This window comes from Mustela putorius, unplaced genomic scaffold (assembly GCF_011764305.1).
Source record: "Mustela putorius furo isolate JIRA1106 unplaced genomic scaffold, ASM1176430v1.1 tig00003869_pilon_pilon_pilon, whole genome shotgun sequence".
In the NCBI taxonomy this organism is placed as follows: domain Eukaryota; kingdom Metazoa; phylum Chordata; class Mammalia; order Carnivora; family Mustelidae; genus Mustela; species Mustela putorius.
This window is the reverse complement of record NW_025422021.1, coordinates 34,397,242-34,413,963: the sequence shown is the minus strand read 5'-3', so window position 1 is coordinate 34,413,963 and position 16,722 is coordinate 34,397,242. Positions and strand designations below refer to the sequence as shown.

The 16,722-nt window shown below is 51.9% G+C and overlaps 1 long non-coding RNA gene across 2 annotated transcripts in view; it reads left to right on the top strand.

Annotated features, from left to right (window-relative positions):
* The first annotated feature begins 716 nt into the window (after positions 1-716).
* LOC123387993 overlaps positions 717-16,722 on the top strand; it is a 35,537-nt gene continuing 19,531 nt past the window's right edge. The window contains exon 1 of one of the 2 annotated variants that reach the window (XR_006602518.1): positions 717-2,988. This is a non-coding gene — a long non-coding RNA (uncharacterized LOC123387993). The remainder of the gene's footprint in view (positions 2,989-16,722) is intronic. The other variant, XR_006602517.1, reaches the window with a different exon arrangement.

Sequence of the window (16,722 nt, the reverse complement as noted above, 5' to 3'; positions counted from 1 at the left end):
CCCAAACCCAATTTACAAAAGAATTTTCTTTTTCTTCTCTTTCCTCCCCTCCGAGCTATGGATTTGAGCATAAGTCTTTGATTCTTCATTTATAAGAGCAGATACCCTGATGAAATACACGTTTATTTTACAGAATTTGCTGAAGTCAGAGGTTATCCAAAGGCCAAACAAGATTGCCATCCAGGAGTAGTCTTTGAAGATAGTTAACTGGACCTTTGGGGGTTCTACTCAGAAGGAAGGACCGATGAAGAAGTAGGTTTAAAACTAAGCAAAGTTCATCCATTTCTATTTGGGGGTTCATTTTCCCTTCCTTTCACTCCTATAGCTGGATTTGGTCTTCTAAGTTTACTCTGAGGTTGCTAAACGGGCAATTCATTCTTTTTCCTGACAATGTAGAAAAGTAATATTGATCGCCATATGGATGGAAAGTTTGTTCTTAGACGCTGGATTGCTGCCAGAAAGATAGGGTAGGCGATGAAGGCGGAAACCCCAAACCACGTGGCTTATTTTTTGGTGTAAAATCCTGAAATGTCTGAAACTGGATACTGTTCTTCGGGGAGGCCAATCAGAGGCTGCACTATTCGGTGAAGATCCTTTAGAGAGAAGGGCCAGGCTTTTTGCTGCATTTCTGATCCTTGTTTCAATAAGCATTTCTGTAATGAGCTATTCATTCATGGGCAGTGTCTACTTTTGGTTACTTGATCCAGAAAACACCCAGACATTCCGATGGTCAGCAAGCTGAATGTTTGCACGTTTTTCTGCTTTGTGGCTTCTCATTCAATCCTATTCGGAGAGCCGACCTCGCTGCGGGGGGGCGGCCTCAGCACCTCCACAGCTCAGGGGTCTCCCATGGTGCCTGGCAACACAGGTGGCCTCACAGAAGCACACTGACTCCATAGACAAGGGAGTGACTGCTCTTTCTGGCAGCACTTCCTTCGGTTGGGGAACATGCGGCCCAAATGCTCCCATTTGGATTTTAATGCAGCTCCGAGAAGCTGGCCAAGACTGAGGGGATGACAATCGTGGGGGTCAGGTGGTGTGATTTCGGGCCAGATGAAGTGTGCTTCACTCCACTTTGGGCTGCGGGTCTCCAAATGTCCCTGGCTTTCGGGTGGGCCAGATGACCGCAGGAGACCAGTCCTCACGGGATTCCTCCAGCTTAAGTCTTTGAAGCCAGGAGCTCAACGAGTCAGGCTTTCGTTTCGGATTTCTGTGGAATGGACCACCAAGCTCACAGCTGGGCTCTGAGAAGCAAGTGCCGCCCATCCCCCAAAGCTGGCGGTTTCTGTCTGCCAACTGCTTGTTGCTGTCTTTCTAGCATGTTCTGGTTCAGAGATGGCATCAGAGCTCAGGAATCAAACCTATCTTATTCCGCCCCTCTGAGCTTTGACCCTCTCCTCTAGGATATGGACTCCACTCTGGTATCCACCTCAAAGTGTGTGGTGAGAGGTCATCTAGACAGCTCTGCGACAGTCCAGCACCTCGCACGTGTCCATCAGCGGCCCCTCCCCGACCCCCTCGCCTGTCTGCCTCTTCTCGCTCTCTTGCTGCAGGGTGTGGCATTCTCCTCACGACATAGCTTGGAGGATGTATGGGGAAGCCTGAGATGGGCAGGCCTGGACGCTGTTGGGAACGCCTGCGCCTGTAGGCGGGGCGCGGAGGCTATCGCAAGAATCCTGGATTAGCTCCATTCGCCCATCAGGACACTTGGCAGGTTTAACTTTATCTGGACGCCACGGATTGCTGTGCACCCTTCATGGTCCCCTCAAAGAAGAATTCTTTCTGTATCATCACTCTCTTTAATACCGATTTACTGGAGGGGGTTTGTTCTTATATTTCAAACGTCAAGTTCTTTTCCCATTTTAACAGCCCCTTGCGATTAGTTTTTAAAACCCCACCCTGTGGTTACGTGTAGAATATTTGAGGAATTCACATATTTCCAAAAATTGCTAACAGTGGGGAAAATAAAAAACAAATTCTTGACCCCACCTATGATGACTCAATTGATGTTACTCTCGGTCTTAGCCGGGCCCTGAGTACATCGTGGTCAGCAGGCAGCATTCCCTGAGGTCAGCTAATTCGGTCTGTGGCACATCACCAGCCAGGCAAAGCGATGGGGCTCCAGCTTGCCCCACAGGCCCTCGAGGGCTTCCTGGAGGAGGTGGAATTCTTCGAGGGAGCTTCGTTAGAATTTACCCTACATGTTTTTCAAGGTAGCTGTTGACTCTACTCGTCCTTGAGCCCCCAGCGCCTTCAGTGCTCCGTCTTGAGGTGATCTCAGGGGTGGCAGAGAAGGGACAGCCAAAAACACCTTTGCTGTCAGGCACCACACCCACCTGGGAGCACCTGACTGAGAAGAGAATGGGTCTGGGTTTTGTTTCACTTGTGGGTTCTCTAACTGGTGCTGTAGTTTTCACCTAAAAGGCATTGGGAGGAGGGCAGCAGAGCCATTGTACAGGAGACACTCCCGTTCACCTTGACGTCTCCGGGTTCTCAAATGTGCCCAGCATTCAGAGGAGTTAAGTGTACCGCGGGGATAAGGAATGAATGAATGAGACCCGTGCCCTTTGAGAGAACAAAGCTGTCACTCATTTGGGCACAGCAGACTGATTTATGCACTTCAACAAAGCTCTCAGAAATTTGGCCAAGACTTCCCACATTCAGCCTCAGGGCGGCTGCGTTTCTGAAAGCAACTATCCGCAGGTTCCCTAATGAAAACCAAACAACATAACCCGTGCCAGGACTCACCAGCGACAGCCCCGGGAAATCAGGCTTCTCTCTGATTACCTGCAGTGTGTCTGCGGGGAGCAGCCTCGGCGGGTGTGGACGCCAAGCACCGGCCAAATCCACAGATGATACCAGTCGTCACGAGGGAACCTGTGCCTTCCTGCGTCCTGGGAGTGTGGTGTGATCCAGATGGAAGACGGGAAACCTTCGAACCGACCTCAGGCTGCCTCCCACGCCCACCTCCATCCCAGCACCTGGCAGGTAACTCTCAGAAGAGACACACAAAATATTATTTTGAATGGTTCCGTTTTCCTGCTGAGAACAAAAATCAGAGTGAGTTCCTTTTGTTTAGCTCTGTAGCTCATGAAAGACGTTAGCTATACTACCAAACAATTTATCTAGAATGACTCCATTAATCAGTAAACCGTGCTGTCCGTCCTGGCGCTAAAATTGATCTTTACCAGCAGGAGCCAAAGGCGAGCTTTGGATGTTCCTTCAGTAAGAGAGACCTCATGGGCTGTTTGGCTAAAGAGAAATATTGCCGTTTTGGTCACCTGTGTACGGGTTGACCAGACTGTTCCCTCTGAAAACTTCGCCTGGGGACACTCATTTTACTGAGATAACACCCAGCCTTTCAAGACATGAGGCCAACCTCACAGATTTTGGGGGGGGGAAAGGTTGTTTTTTAGAAGTCCTGAAATAACATTGTTTAAGCCCTATGTTAGAATAAAAACCACAGTATTTAATGAAGGTTGTCTGAATGATTTTTTTCATTCAATTATGTTTGAACAAGCGGGGGAAAGCAGAAATAGAGCACTGAGGGGTTAGGTATGAAAATCCACAGACCAGGGAAGTAGCTGTCCACAAAGGGGTCCTTTGCAGCTGTGGGGGCAGGGGCGTGGGGTCACAGGGTGACACGGGGGTGCAGGGGGCACGGGAGCATGGGGTTGTTGGGGGGGCGTGTAGCTGTGGGGCTCTGAGAGCAGCACCCCAGAGTGGGCACTAGCAGAGACCAGAGCTGGCCTCCACAAAGGGTTAGCAGGTCTCTTTTGTCAATCGGGGAAAAATGTTGGCTAAGGTGAGTTTTCATTCATCTTGTGAATTTTATCATTGTAAACATCTGGCTACCCCCCTGCGGCTTTTCACACTTGGAGATTTATGATGACCAGTCCCTGGCACCCGGGGCACAGAGCATCCATCCCCCAGAGCTGTGTGAGTGCCCGCCCCTTGGCTACGCTTCCTACTCTCTTAAAGGGACAGTTTATCAGTCGTTCTCAAATCAATCAGCGAGCACATATTTCCATTACTGGCACGAGTATAGATTTCCCAACACTTACTTTTCTTCTGCGCTTAGAATTTTTTTGTATCATTGTTTATAAGACAGTACTTTTTTCCTCTGGTGTCTGAGCAAATACCTTGGTGGAGAGTTTATGGAATTTTGAGAAGAGGAGTGAAATTGAAGCTATTTTTGCATTGCTCAGGGTCAGTGGTGCACAGGAAGTGACATTTCCTACCTAGTGGAAGAGGTCTGAATTGAGAGTATGGAGGTCTGGGTTGGGTTTCTGCCCAGAGACCCTGTCCCAGCTTGCTTTTCTGGAATATGCCTGGGAGCATGGCTCCCCCATTTAAGGATCCAAGAATTTATGGGGGGGGGGTGGTGAGCAAAGGGGACTGCCAAGTTTCCAAAAATGCTTTTTGTCCTCAAGAAAACCAGTGAGAAATTTAGCAGATGATTCCAGGTGGTTAAATATTTTTCTCCAGACATTATAGTTCCTTTATGGACTCCTTTATGGAATAACTTAATAAGACTCAGGAGAGGGCAAATAACTTATTACATGGTTTAATTAATCAAAAGGCATCTTATCCCTCCCCCTCAACCCAAGGAATTTCTTTAAAACACTAGGGGAAGTGTCCAATGGTACAGTGAAGCACCATGAAAATATCATGCCTGCAACTTCTCTAGTACACATCTCCTTGGCTCATCTGGGAAGCTTTTAAACATTTCAGAAAGCTGCTCACACGTAAGAGGCCCAGGATACTTGGAGGACACAGTGGCCTATGTCAATGGTGAAAAGAACTATGGTGCTGGAGAATAATCATAATTTCTAGGATTCATGTCTCAATACAATTGTCAACCCTAAAAATGTCTAAGGCATTGCCCACCAACTTCTAGACCAGCACCGATTTCCTCCTTCAGAAGCTAAATAAAGAATCCAATGATTCCAGACTGTTCTTTTGCCTGAATGAGCCTTCAGCTAGGCCTCCGACCTTGTGGTCCCAGCTACCTGAGCGCATTCCTTGTCTCAAACCAGCCTTGCCCTTCCTTGCCTTCTGCTCTATGGCATGTTGGGTCCAATCTGATAGCTGAGAGCTCCCTGATTTTATTTCCATTTACATTAACGAGAATAAAACAAATGCAGCTGGTCGGTTGTGGCAGCCTGTATTAAAGCATTCAGTTGCCGTGTGTGGTTCCTAGCTCTCTCACTGGACAGGGCAGATTTCTCAGCCATCAAAAAAAGAAATCTTAGCATTCACAACAATGTGGATGGAACTGGAGGGTGTTAGGCTGAGCGAAGTCAGTCAGTCAGAGAAAGACAATGATCATATAATTTTACTCATGTGGAATATAAGAAATAAAACAGAGGAGCATAGGGGAAGGGAGGGAAAAATAAAATAAGACAAAACCAGAGAGGGAGGCAAACCGTAAGAGACTCTTTATCATAGGAAACAGACTGAGGGCTGCTGGAGGGGAGGGAGGTGGGAATGTGGGGACGGGGTAATTGGGGGATGGGCATTCAGGAGGCCCGTGGGATGGAACAAGCACTTGGTGTTATATGCAACTGATGAATCCCTGAGCTCTACCTCTAAAACTAATAATACCTATATTAATTAATTGAATTTAATTAAAATTAAAGAAAATAAAGAACATTTCCTGGATCACAGAAAGTCCTACTGGGTCGTGCTTCTCCCCAGGGTCCATACTGAAGGTCCCCAGCCTGGGGTTGATACACACGTCCCCATTGGGTCCCATCCCAGAATAGTTACTGCTGGAGAAAAATCCCAAGAACATATGGCCAATCATACGGATGCCTCTTAATGCAGGTGGGTACCCCAGACCCTTACAGTTCTGTCCTTCAGAAACCTCCCTCTCCCTTCCTATTCCTACTCCAGCCCCCAGCCCTGTGTCTGGGCAGATGACCTTGCCTGTTCCACCCTGGAGAAGAAAGGGCTTGCCCTTAATCTGCTTTGGAATGTCCACCCCCGCCCCAACTGCCCTGCCCTTCCTTCTTCCCAGGAGGCTCACTTACAGCTTCTGCTCCTGACCCAGGAGTACCATCAGGGGCTTTGCTCATGGCCCTTTCCCAAATGTGCCCCTGTAGCCGTCTCCCAGGGCTGCCCTCACCAAGTACCACAAATTGCCCCTTGGAGAACAAAAGAGATTTATTGTTCCAAAGTTCTGGAGGCTGAAAGTCCAAAGTCAAGGTGCCAGCAGGGCCATGTGTTCCCTGAAGAGTGTCGGGGGGATTCTGCCCCTGCCTTTCTCTCCGTTTCAATCCTTGGCAGCTGTCCTTGACCTTCTGGGCTTGCGGATTCATCCTTCTAATCCTCTGTCTTCACGCAGTGTTCTCCCTGTGCTTCTGGCTCCATGCAGCTGTCTTGTCCTGAGGACACCAGTCCTGCTGGACAAGGGCCTACTTACTCCAGTGTGACCTCATTTCAACCAAGAACATCTGCCGCAAGCCCATTTCTAGAGTGGTCACAGTTTGAGGAACTGGGGGATAGGACCTCACCGTATCTTTTGGAAGCAGGCATGATCGATCCACCCATCACATCCCCCAGGTTTGTGGCCCCCTCTGCTCTGTGCCCCAGGGTGTGACCCCTGTGGCTTGGCTCCTTCGCTGTGCAGTTTTGTCCTCGGTCTTTGGATGGCTTTGTCTGCAGGAGCCTCTGGGAGATCAGAGGTGAGCAGAGACAGACATCAGGGTTTTCCTTCCATCCCTCCCTGTGTCGATGCTGTAGCTTTGAGACAAATGTCCTCTAATGCACAATTTCTCCTTTTCCCCCCACCAGGATTTATTTGTTTATTTGAGAGAGAAAGAGAGAGAAAGCAGGGAGGAGGGGCGGAAGGAGAGTGAGAGTACCAAGCAGGCTCCAGGCTAAGCGGAGCCACCCACGCGCCCCTCTAATGCAGGGCGTCTTCCCTACGCGGTTCCCATTCTTGCCTGATGGGGGCATCACTATTTCTTGCTCTCTTCCATTTGGGGGTCTGAGTGTTTAATGACCGTCCTTGGGTGTCGCAGCATACCTTCTTGTTCCTTTAATGCTGCTCACCGTCCTCTCCATATTAAATTCCGTCCACGATCCCAGGTGAGGGTGCTGAACGTTTTCTGTGAGATCTTGTAGGATGGGTCCTATCCCAGCTACGCACTACTTCCCCTTCTTCTGCAAAAAGTCTTGAGTTTCTCACATGGCAGACATGCTCTTTACCCGAAACGAAAAGAAGACGATATTGTCAAATCTTCCCTGGATGCCTGGTCCCCCGAGGCTGCTGCCCCATCCGGTCTGCCCTTCACCCCAAGCCTCCTGAAATGTCTTTCCTCTTGCTGGGTCCACGGCCGGCCCTCTGCCTGACTGCATTCAGTATAGCCCTAGCTTTGTCCCTCCTGCTCCTGGAAGCAGCCTCTGCTTTCAGCAGGTAAATGGCCTTGCCAGGGAATGCGTGCTCGCGGTGGGTACGGGGGACAGGAGGCTGCCCGCTGCTCCCCTCGATCTTTACAGTGGTCCTCACCCCTTGCTGGTCTTCTCCAACTCACCTGCGTCGTCTCCCTGCAGAATCCCTTGCTTGTCTGTGGGGTACGTGCTCCTCTGCCCAGGGCTGCTGTAACAACGTACCACGGATGGGGCTCCAAGGACAGAAACTTTCTCCCAGTTCTGGAGGCGGGAAGTCCGAGATTAGGGTGCTGCGGGGGTTGGTTCCTGCGGAGATCGTACTCCTTGTCGTGCAGATGTCTGTCTTCTCGTGGAGTTCTTGCCTGGTGTTTCCTCCATGAGACCCCATTCCTGGCCGTCCTTTGGTGTGGCCACAGTTCTCATAAGGACACTAGCCAGACTGGAACAGGGCCTTGTCTTAATGCTTTAAGTTATGTGCCTCCTTAAGGGCCCAATCTGCAAATGTGGCTACCTTCTGAGACATGGGGGTGAGGGCTTCCACAGACAGACTGGGGTGCAGGTACCATTCACCTGCAACAGATCTTATCACAGGTTGGTTCCAAATTCCTCTGTGAGTCAGTGGACACCTTGCTCTGTGTGTCCAGTCCCCACCCGCCATCTGAGACCCAGATCCGTGTTCCTACCCACTCTGGACACTTCATGGTGTCTTCTCAGGAACTCGAGCAAAGCAGGCTGCCCACACCAACTTTCTTTCCTTCCCCTGCTCCCAGCCCCAGGAGTTGAGACACTCCTCCTGGCACTGGCTGGAAGAGGAGGGACAACAGCTCGTCTACCAAGCAGTCATTATTTCTCTCACGGTTCTGGGAGCCAGGAGTCTAAGATCAAGGTGCTGGCAAACATGGTTTCTGGTAAAATCCCACGGGCTGGTTTGTAGATGACCACTTTTGTATCCATACATGGCCCTTCTTTTATGGGCATGGGGTGGGAGGTGAGAGGGAGAGATCATCTCTGCTTATGGGGCCACAGCCCTATCCCATCCGGGGCTGCACTTGTGACCTCATTTAACTTCAATGACCTCCCTAGAAGCCTTGCCTCCAAATACAGTCCCATCGGGGATCAGGTTTGCAATATGTGAATTTTGGGGAGTCCAGCTGGGCGTGCAGCAGAGGCATCTGGGACTCAGATGTTGTGGAAGGGTACCCTAGGTGGTACGTGGAGCTAGGAGACCAAGGAGCAGCGTTCTAGAACCAACGCTGTCATCTGGTGATCTCAGCCACGTCCATTTACCTGTCTGACCTCCCAAGAGATGCCCTGCTCCTGCCTTGGGGCTGGGGTACCCCGAACGGAGGCTGGCTCATGGTGGGGGAAGGTACCCCATCCACACGAAACATTGTAACATATTCCACATCATTTTGGACAGTGAGGTTTGGTGACAAAAACGTGGAGATGGTGAAATCACCAGGAAAACAGACTTGTTGCCATAGTAACACTTCTTTCAAGAAAACCTTGTCCCTAGAGGTAGGGCCTGGTTGCTGACATTCAAATACCTTCACATTTCCAATGAATACAGTTCTTTTTTCCGTTTGACTGGGAGCTTAATAGTATTACCACTTAATGAATTCCAGATGAGAGATCCGAAGTACCAGGACCGCGAGCCTGTCCTAGATGTGCGTCAGGCCGGCTGGGTCTCACGGGTGCACCTCCTGACATTTCCGCAAGCCGAACAGGAGATAACAGCCCAGGTTTTGACCATTAAAAACGAAATCATAGTCTCCGGTAATAGGTGTCACTGACATTTTCGGATCTTGACATTATTTAGCAAGTCTAGCAGAAATGAAAGGCCTCTGAGAGTCCAACAGAACCCAAGGGCCGTGCTTCTCCTTAGGCTTGTTTATTTTGCATTTAGTTTTCTGAAATACTCTGAAATGATCGAACATCTCCATTTTCTGTCAAGTCCTATGAGAAGAATGCTGGGTCTGCCTGCATTGTGTGATTTTGGCTGATATAATACAAGCTCAGATCTTATGATAACAAAAGCACCCAAGGGGCACCTGGGTGGCTCAGTCGGTTAAGCGTCTGCCTTCAGCTCAGGTCCTGATCTCCGGGTCCTGGGATCAAGCCCCAAATTGGGCTCCCCGCTCTGCGTGGGGTCTGCTTCTCCCTCTCCCTCTGCCCCTGGGCCTTCCCTCTCACTTTCCCTCTCTCTCTCTCTCTAAATAAATAAAATATTTTAGAAGAGAGAAAGACATGGAAAAATGAGAAAAACAAAGGAAAGGAAAGCCATCACCCCTCCCCCATTTGTTTATATAATGCTGATTATAGAAATAAAATGAAGGTTTTCGATGACGGCTCCTTAATGAGATGTTACTAAACAAGAACGGGGCCCTGACTGCAGATGGGAAAGATCCGTGGGAGAAGGTCCTGTTCCTTTGGTGCCACCAGTCCCCTGAGGATAATAGCTCTAGCTCACAGGGTGCCCACGGGGTGACGAGGGCTTCTCATTCATCGTGCTGCAGGCTCTTGGCCACTCTGCAAGATGGCATGCCTCTGATTGCTTCTGCCAGCGTACCTGGGGTGATGCAGTTAGCCTCGGAGCATGGGGCTGCTTCATTCCAAGACCTTCTTTTCTTTCTGGTAGAGTGGGCTGGGTTACCTTTTGGATATGGTTTAGGATGAATCAGAAAGAGAGGTTTGCCGCTAGCTAGTGAAGGTAAGGACTTACAGGGCGCTTATGGGCAGGCATTTTCCCACATGCTTTATGTATTAACATGCACGATGTCACATGGGAGAGGGGCCGGCTTCTCCTGTGGTGGCCCCACTTTTACTGGTCCATGACATGTGAGAACACAGCATGGTAGCTTGCCCTCTTCACGGTGCCTGTCTGAGGTTATTCGGGAATATGAGAGTTAGCCCTCTAGCATACACACTTATTCTGGAAATTAGTGCCCCAGAGTAAATGTCATGTTCTTACAAACAGAACGCACCCAGAAGGTATGTGAGTGGAAGGCATGGGCCACCTGTGGTCTTAAAGGGGAAGATTTAGAAAGACGAGGTCCCGGGGTTTTCTTCAGACCACTGAGATACAAGCTGCTGGCAGCTACAGCAGTGCATGGAAAGTAGGGTTCCATGGACACGTCCATCTTGACAGGAAAGAGACAAGGAGGAAAGCCGTGCTTTTGGCAGAGAGGAGCCAGACCAGCGGCAATCAGAGACTCTCACTGGAGGGACAGTGGGGGATGTATACCCTCAGACGCTGGTGTTCTCTGTCCCAGAATCAGCGTTAGGGTTTCTCAACAGAGCAGTCCTCTGGTGCTGTGGTCCCACAAAGGCTTTAATAAAACAACATCAAGTTGATCGTGAGCTTTTGGTACTGGACTTGGTTCAAACGCAGGTGAGAGGCCGTGCAAGTTCAGTGACACCTACCAGCCCTTTGGAAATAACCTTTCCTGATGCTTTGGTCTTGTGTCGTCAGCTCAGCCGAGTCCCAGTCCAGCCGCTCAACGTTACGTGCTAATTACCTTCAGTGTCAGCAACAATTAGGCATCAGTGCAAACCTTCTAGCCTGTTTCTTGGTGGTGGACGGCTTGAGCGAACTAATTATGTCCAAATGTATTTTGCTGATGGTCTGGGGCGAGCAGTACCCCGGGCCTCTCTTGCACACTCAGACCCAGAGGAGAGTCGGGAGGGATGAATCAGGCTAACCTGCTCTCAAGGGCATGGCGGTGTCGAGTTAGAGGAGCTCTTTTTTGGGTGGAGCTGGGGAAGTGAAGTATCTGAAAGTGGGAGATGAACGATTCCTCCACCTTTGGCGGTGGGCGTGGCTCACCCACCCGGCTTCCCTCCTGCAGGGAGACCTGCAGGCTTGGCTTCAAATCCTTCTAACACAGTGACCGCTGTCGCTCTGCTGATCAGCTGGGCTTGGCCCTGAAGGAGAAACTTGTCAGCCACCTAGGTCAAGGGGTCCAGCACTAAGGAAGATGGAAATTTGTGGGGAGCCTCCTATTGGGTCACGTGGAGGCGGAGACAGGGGACCAGACAGCTTGGCTGTTGCCTGCTAATCGTGTTCATATCTGGCCTTCGACACACATAGGATTGAGCTCACTGCTACTTAACCCAGGGTCTGACTGTGACGGCCACCAGCTGTGGTTCTCCTGCCGTGTTAGATTGTGGGCTCCTTGGGGGCAGGCTGGAACCCCATTCCTCTCTTCACTGGCCCCAGCACCTGGACATGGCATGGGGTTCTCAGTCATGCGTACTAAGGGGCTGGCCTGGAACGGGAGGCCCCATAGAGATGAGGTGAGCAGTTTACTCAAAGGAAAGTCGCCAATGGTCTTTCTTTACTCAAGTTCCAGTTTTATTTATTTATTTTTTTAATCTTTTGGAAGGACAGTTTTGGGGCTCACAACTGTGAGTGGCCTTGCGCACAGGAACTCAGGGATGGCTCACCTGCCGCCTTTCTGCAAGGGACCTAGACCAGCATGGAGCAAGTCTGCAAATAAGGTTTTGTGGGACCTGGAAGGGTCCAGATCTCTCGAAGCATACCCAGAGGCTCCCAGGCTCGTGGAACAGTTACATAGATTGAAACAAAAACAAAAACAAAAAAAAAACCCCAATTGTTGCCTCCGTGCCTCCCCTTGCCCTCAGGGAGGTTTAGTGCTGTGTCCACAAGTGGCTCCCGCAGGAAGTCCTTAGGTGGCCCGAATCTTCAGTGCCGTTCACCCCAGGGCTCCTTCTTGACCTCCAGCTGGCCTTATTCAGCATGATGCAAGTGGGGTGCTGCCTTCTGCTCGCCCCTCCTGGTCTCTGCCCTCTGCTCCCCATACCTGGATCAGAGGCCTGGGGTCCTGGAACCCACAGAGACCCCTTATTCCACACTTCCGAACAACTGTGCCCTGGCCTTCTAACTCTCCCTTCCCCTGGGTTGTAGAGCAAGAAAGAGCTTGTTTTGCCTGATGGAACTCTGTCCCAGCTCTCCAAAGGGGCAGCCTCTTCTTGGCACTGCCGTCCTCACAGGAGCGCCACAGGACACGGAACCTGGGCTGTGTGTCCAAATGTGCCTCTGTCAGAAGTAGACCTGCCCAGCCCTTGCCCATAAGGTGAGGCCCTTCACCATCTCTGCCCGTGCTCATGGCACAGTGAGATTCAAGGAAAAGCAGCAAGACCCACAGTCACGTTTTCTAGTGGGTCAAGGTTCCTTACTTGTCTTCTGAGCTGATTGCTAAGACTAAGGAGGTCAGCAGTTTCTCCCTGCAGGGACCAGGGACAGTCCTGTGAAGGAGTCAGGAGACCCTGGGCTGAGATGCACCTGCAAAGGGCTTCTTGTTGCCTCGATGCCTCCTTGAAAGTGTATCCAGGGCTCTGTCTGCCTTGCGGGGTGCGTGCTGGCGGGTGTGTGGTGGTAGGCAAATTGAACTGGGCAAGGAGGGAAGGCATAGCCAAGAGGATGTGTTTCCAGCTCTGGGTGGGCTACCTGATGCTTATTCTCAGAACCTTCTAACCATTCCAGTCTGATCTACAGACGAGGAGGCTGGGCTTGTGTGTGGGTGCCCCGCTGGTCTGTGGGCACAGGGAGGGGTCGTGTCAGGGATCCGGGTGTATGTGCAGTTCCTGCCGGGCCTGCCGGTCTCTTGCTCTGGCCACCCAGAGTGCTTCAAGCCTGGAGGGAGGCCACAGGCTCTCCTGACCCAACCCGCTGCAGCTGTCCCTTCACTTCTCCACGCTTGCCTGCAATATATGAGTCCTTCACACCATCTGCTGGGGTGGTTTTCTTCTCTAGGAGCCTCTCCAAGGTTGGCATTTGCCAAGGCCACCAAATGAACATCTCCTGCCCTCCTGCTGCATTTTACCTGGCCAAAAAAAAAAAAAAAAAAAAAAGGAATTATGTCAGCAACACACCCTTATTGCAACAGCAACAAAACCCACCGTCTTTTCAAAGAAGGGAATATTATTGGGGGGATTTTAAAACCATTTGGTGTGCTGAAAATAGATTTTTGGGGTCTGGAGGTATTGTGGTTTTGGGGTCTGGAGGTATTGGGAGCAGTGGGGAGAAGGGGCATGCCCTGTCCACGGGGGTCATCACTCAGCCCATGATGGCTCCTGGCGTCTCCATCTCGTCCCCACCGACAAGGAACATGCAGGGCAGTCTCCCGAGTCCTCCCAAAGGGCCCCCCGAGGCCTAGATTTTATGAAATGGCCAAACCGGGAGCTTCTCCATGTTTCTGGGAAACTGCTGTCCCCCAGTTCTAGAAATCCATCCCACTGTTCTGTGCCCATGCCACGGATACGCAGGCGGCACGTTCTCCCCGGGCCTCTGCCGTAAGAGAAACGTTCTCTGTCTTGGCGGATGGGCCTTTCCCAGAAAACGAGGGCTGGGGGATCCTCATGTCCTGGAGGTGCAGGGGAGCCGAGCACCCTGGAGCCGAGCTCTCTGTAGCCACCGGGGTCTTCCCCTTCTGCCGAGGTTTTCCGGTGAGAATATTTGCCTCTCCACCTTATTCCTTGGCTGTCTTTTATTTTATGCTTCAGTGGTTTTTGGATTTATTGCATCTTTCTTGGTGTAAATTGCCCCAAACCTTCTCTGGAAATAAGTCACTTTCTTTTCCATCACTGTGCGGGCTGGTCGGTGGCTTGGCTGTCACGGGAACCGAGCATTTAAGGAAAGACAATGCCAGCTTCTGGGGAGGGTTTGCCGTAACTTCACTGCTGGGGCCCTCACCATGCTCATCTGGGAAAAGGAATAGTTACTCCAGGGTCTGGCAAAAATGGGAGATACGGGTTTTAAGTTGCTGAGCTGGGCTCACAACAGGTTCCTTAGATGTTCCTGTCCTTCTGAGTGGCCTTGGGTTGGTGTAATCAGGGATGGCACCCACCCCGTCACAGGTCATAGGTCATTCCCCACCCATCCGGCTCAGGCACCTCCACGAAGCTGCACCCCCGGCCGAGGCCTGGGTGGGCGTGCGGCTGGGCCCGATGCCCGTGCAAGCCTGCAGTCCCCCAACACGTATCCCTGTGCCCAAGTGAGAGGGACATAAATAGCAAGTAAAGCCCACCGGGGTAGGTTGAGAGAGAGGGAAGAGGCAAAGAGAACACTTTTGGACAAATGAACCCGTGAGCTGGTTTTGCGTTGGGCTCCACAGATCACGTGGCTGGCTCTGGGGCTGCTCCCGGCTCCCGAGGGGTATGTGAGTGCCGAGCTCACAAGACGAAGACTTGTGTAGCCTGGGTTCCCGCCTTCACCACCTGAGGAGGGAAGGACGGGGGAAGGAAGGACCACAGGTGGGTCCCCGAGGGCTGCAGCAACAGTGAGGCATGGGCTGGGCACCTTCGCACAAGAAAACATGTCCACAGTCTGGAGGCCAGAAGTCTGGACCCAGGTGTCACGGGGCCCATGGTTCCTGAAACCTGCAGGGCAGAAGCCTGCATGCGTCCTTCAGCTTCTGGGGGCTGCCGGCCACCCTTGGAGCTTGTCAGCTTGGAGATGCCAGCCTCCCTTGTCGCACGGAAGCCCCCCGCCAACCCCCGGGTGTCTGTGTGTCTCCTCTCTCCCTGTGAGGTCACCAGAGGTCTTCCAGGGGCTATAAGTAATACCGGCAGTTGTGTGGTCATCACACATCTATTTGCAACAATTCTGGTCTAGCTTGTGGGCCACCGCCCACCAGGGCACTGGTCCCACTCCCAGGCGCTTCCCCCTCGTGACCTGATCCCCTCCCCATCTTGACTGGAGATTGAAGGCCCACCCAGACAATCTGGGAGAATCCCTCCATCTCGAGGGATGGTCACGGATTACAGGGAGTAGGACGTGGCTGATTTCCCCGGCGGTGGGTTTGGGTGGGGTGGTGGTATGTTACCAGCTTGCTGGCAGGCAGGAGACGGTGAGGTTGGGAATGCATTATTGGAGGCCCTTTGTGTTTGGAGAAACTGAGCTAGTGGGGGAGGTGGAGGAAAGAAGCCGTGGAATCAGAGAGTCCCTGATCACATGGAGACCAGCAGACCAGGGCTGGGGTGGGTATCAGAAGGGGAAGGAGGTGGCAAGGCTGGAGAAAGCTCAGGGTTTGGCCTGACTTGTCCACTGGGGTACGCTTGGTGCCTCAGACTATGGATACAGTGCCTGGTGCCAAGTAGGTCCTCAAGTATTTTTTTAATGAAGGAATACATGAAAAGAATCTTCCTTATGAGAGAAGGTGCAGTGCTGGTGCCCCTGGGTCCTCGTCGTCCCTGAGTGGGCTCTGTAAATCCCCGTGGGAATCTGGGACGGGCTGGGCCTGACCTGTGCCAGAAATGGGAACTGGGCCCCAAGAGAGGCTGGCCCTTCCACCTGCTCTTTTTCAGAGGCTTAGGGCCGCCTTTGGAGCACGGGCTTTGTGCAAGGTTGCACTGCACCCAGAGAAAAGGTGAAACCCGTGGAGTGAATACTGGATGGGGATTTGGCAGGCAGAGGGGAGAAGCCCGCGAGGTTGAAGGCTTTGGGTTCTGTCCCACTTTCTGCAGGAAAAGACGAGAGACTCAGCCCCAAGCATTCCTTCCCGTAAACCAAGGAACAGATTCCACGCCAACCAGCAGACTCTTTATTATTCAGAAACCATTCCCCCTCTTGGAGGCTTTCCTGCTTCTGAGACAGACCCAGAATGGCCCTGCGTTCCGGCTCTAACTCCAGACTCGCAGTGGATGGAAGGGCCGACCCGGGCCCTTGCGGGGCCAGCAGTGTTCCGCACTGTCTTTCCTGCTCCCTCGTCCAGCAGACCGATGATTCACTGGAGCTGATGGAGGCCTTCACATTTAATTACGTTTGCTTGCAAAGTAAATGCGGAGTGAGACGTCCAGCCGAAGCCGATCCTGAGGCAGGCTGAGAGCGACGAATGGCAGCGTTGTCGCTGCAGAAGGCTGTGGGGGCTTCGGGCTCCCACAGGAGCGGGTGCTGTGAAACCCGGGGCTCCTGAAATTCCAGTGCGCGGTCGGTCACATGCACGTGTTCCCTCCCCCGTGAAGGGCTTTGAGATTGGATTTCTTAGACTTCTGAGCAAGTTGTTTATTTTTCGGCCCCTGCAAGTTAGTGCAAAATAAGCTCTGTGTAAGACTCTGTTTACTCTATAACAGGAGGGACCCCGGGCGGCAGGTCTGCTCACTGAATCCGTCCTTCATTCGCTGACCCAGCCCCTGGGGTGTCCACCGTGGGCCGGCACTAAGATGAACTGAGCCTGGCCTCTGTTGGCCAAGCTGCTGGGGGAGGAGCCTGCAAACTGCCTCGCTTGGGCTCCATGGGGGATGAGGTCTGTGTAAAGTGCCTTGGGCGCACCGAGCATGGGGGGACCATCAGCCCTGGGAAGG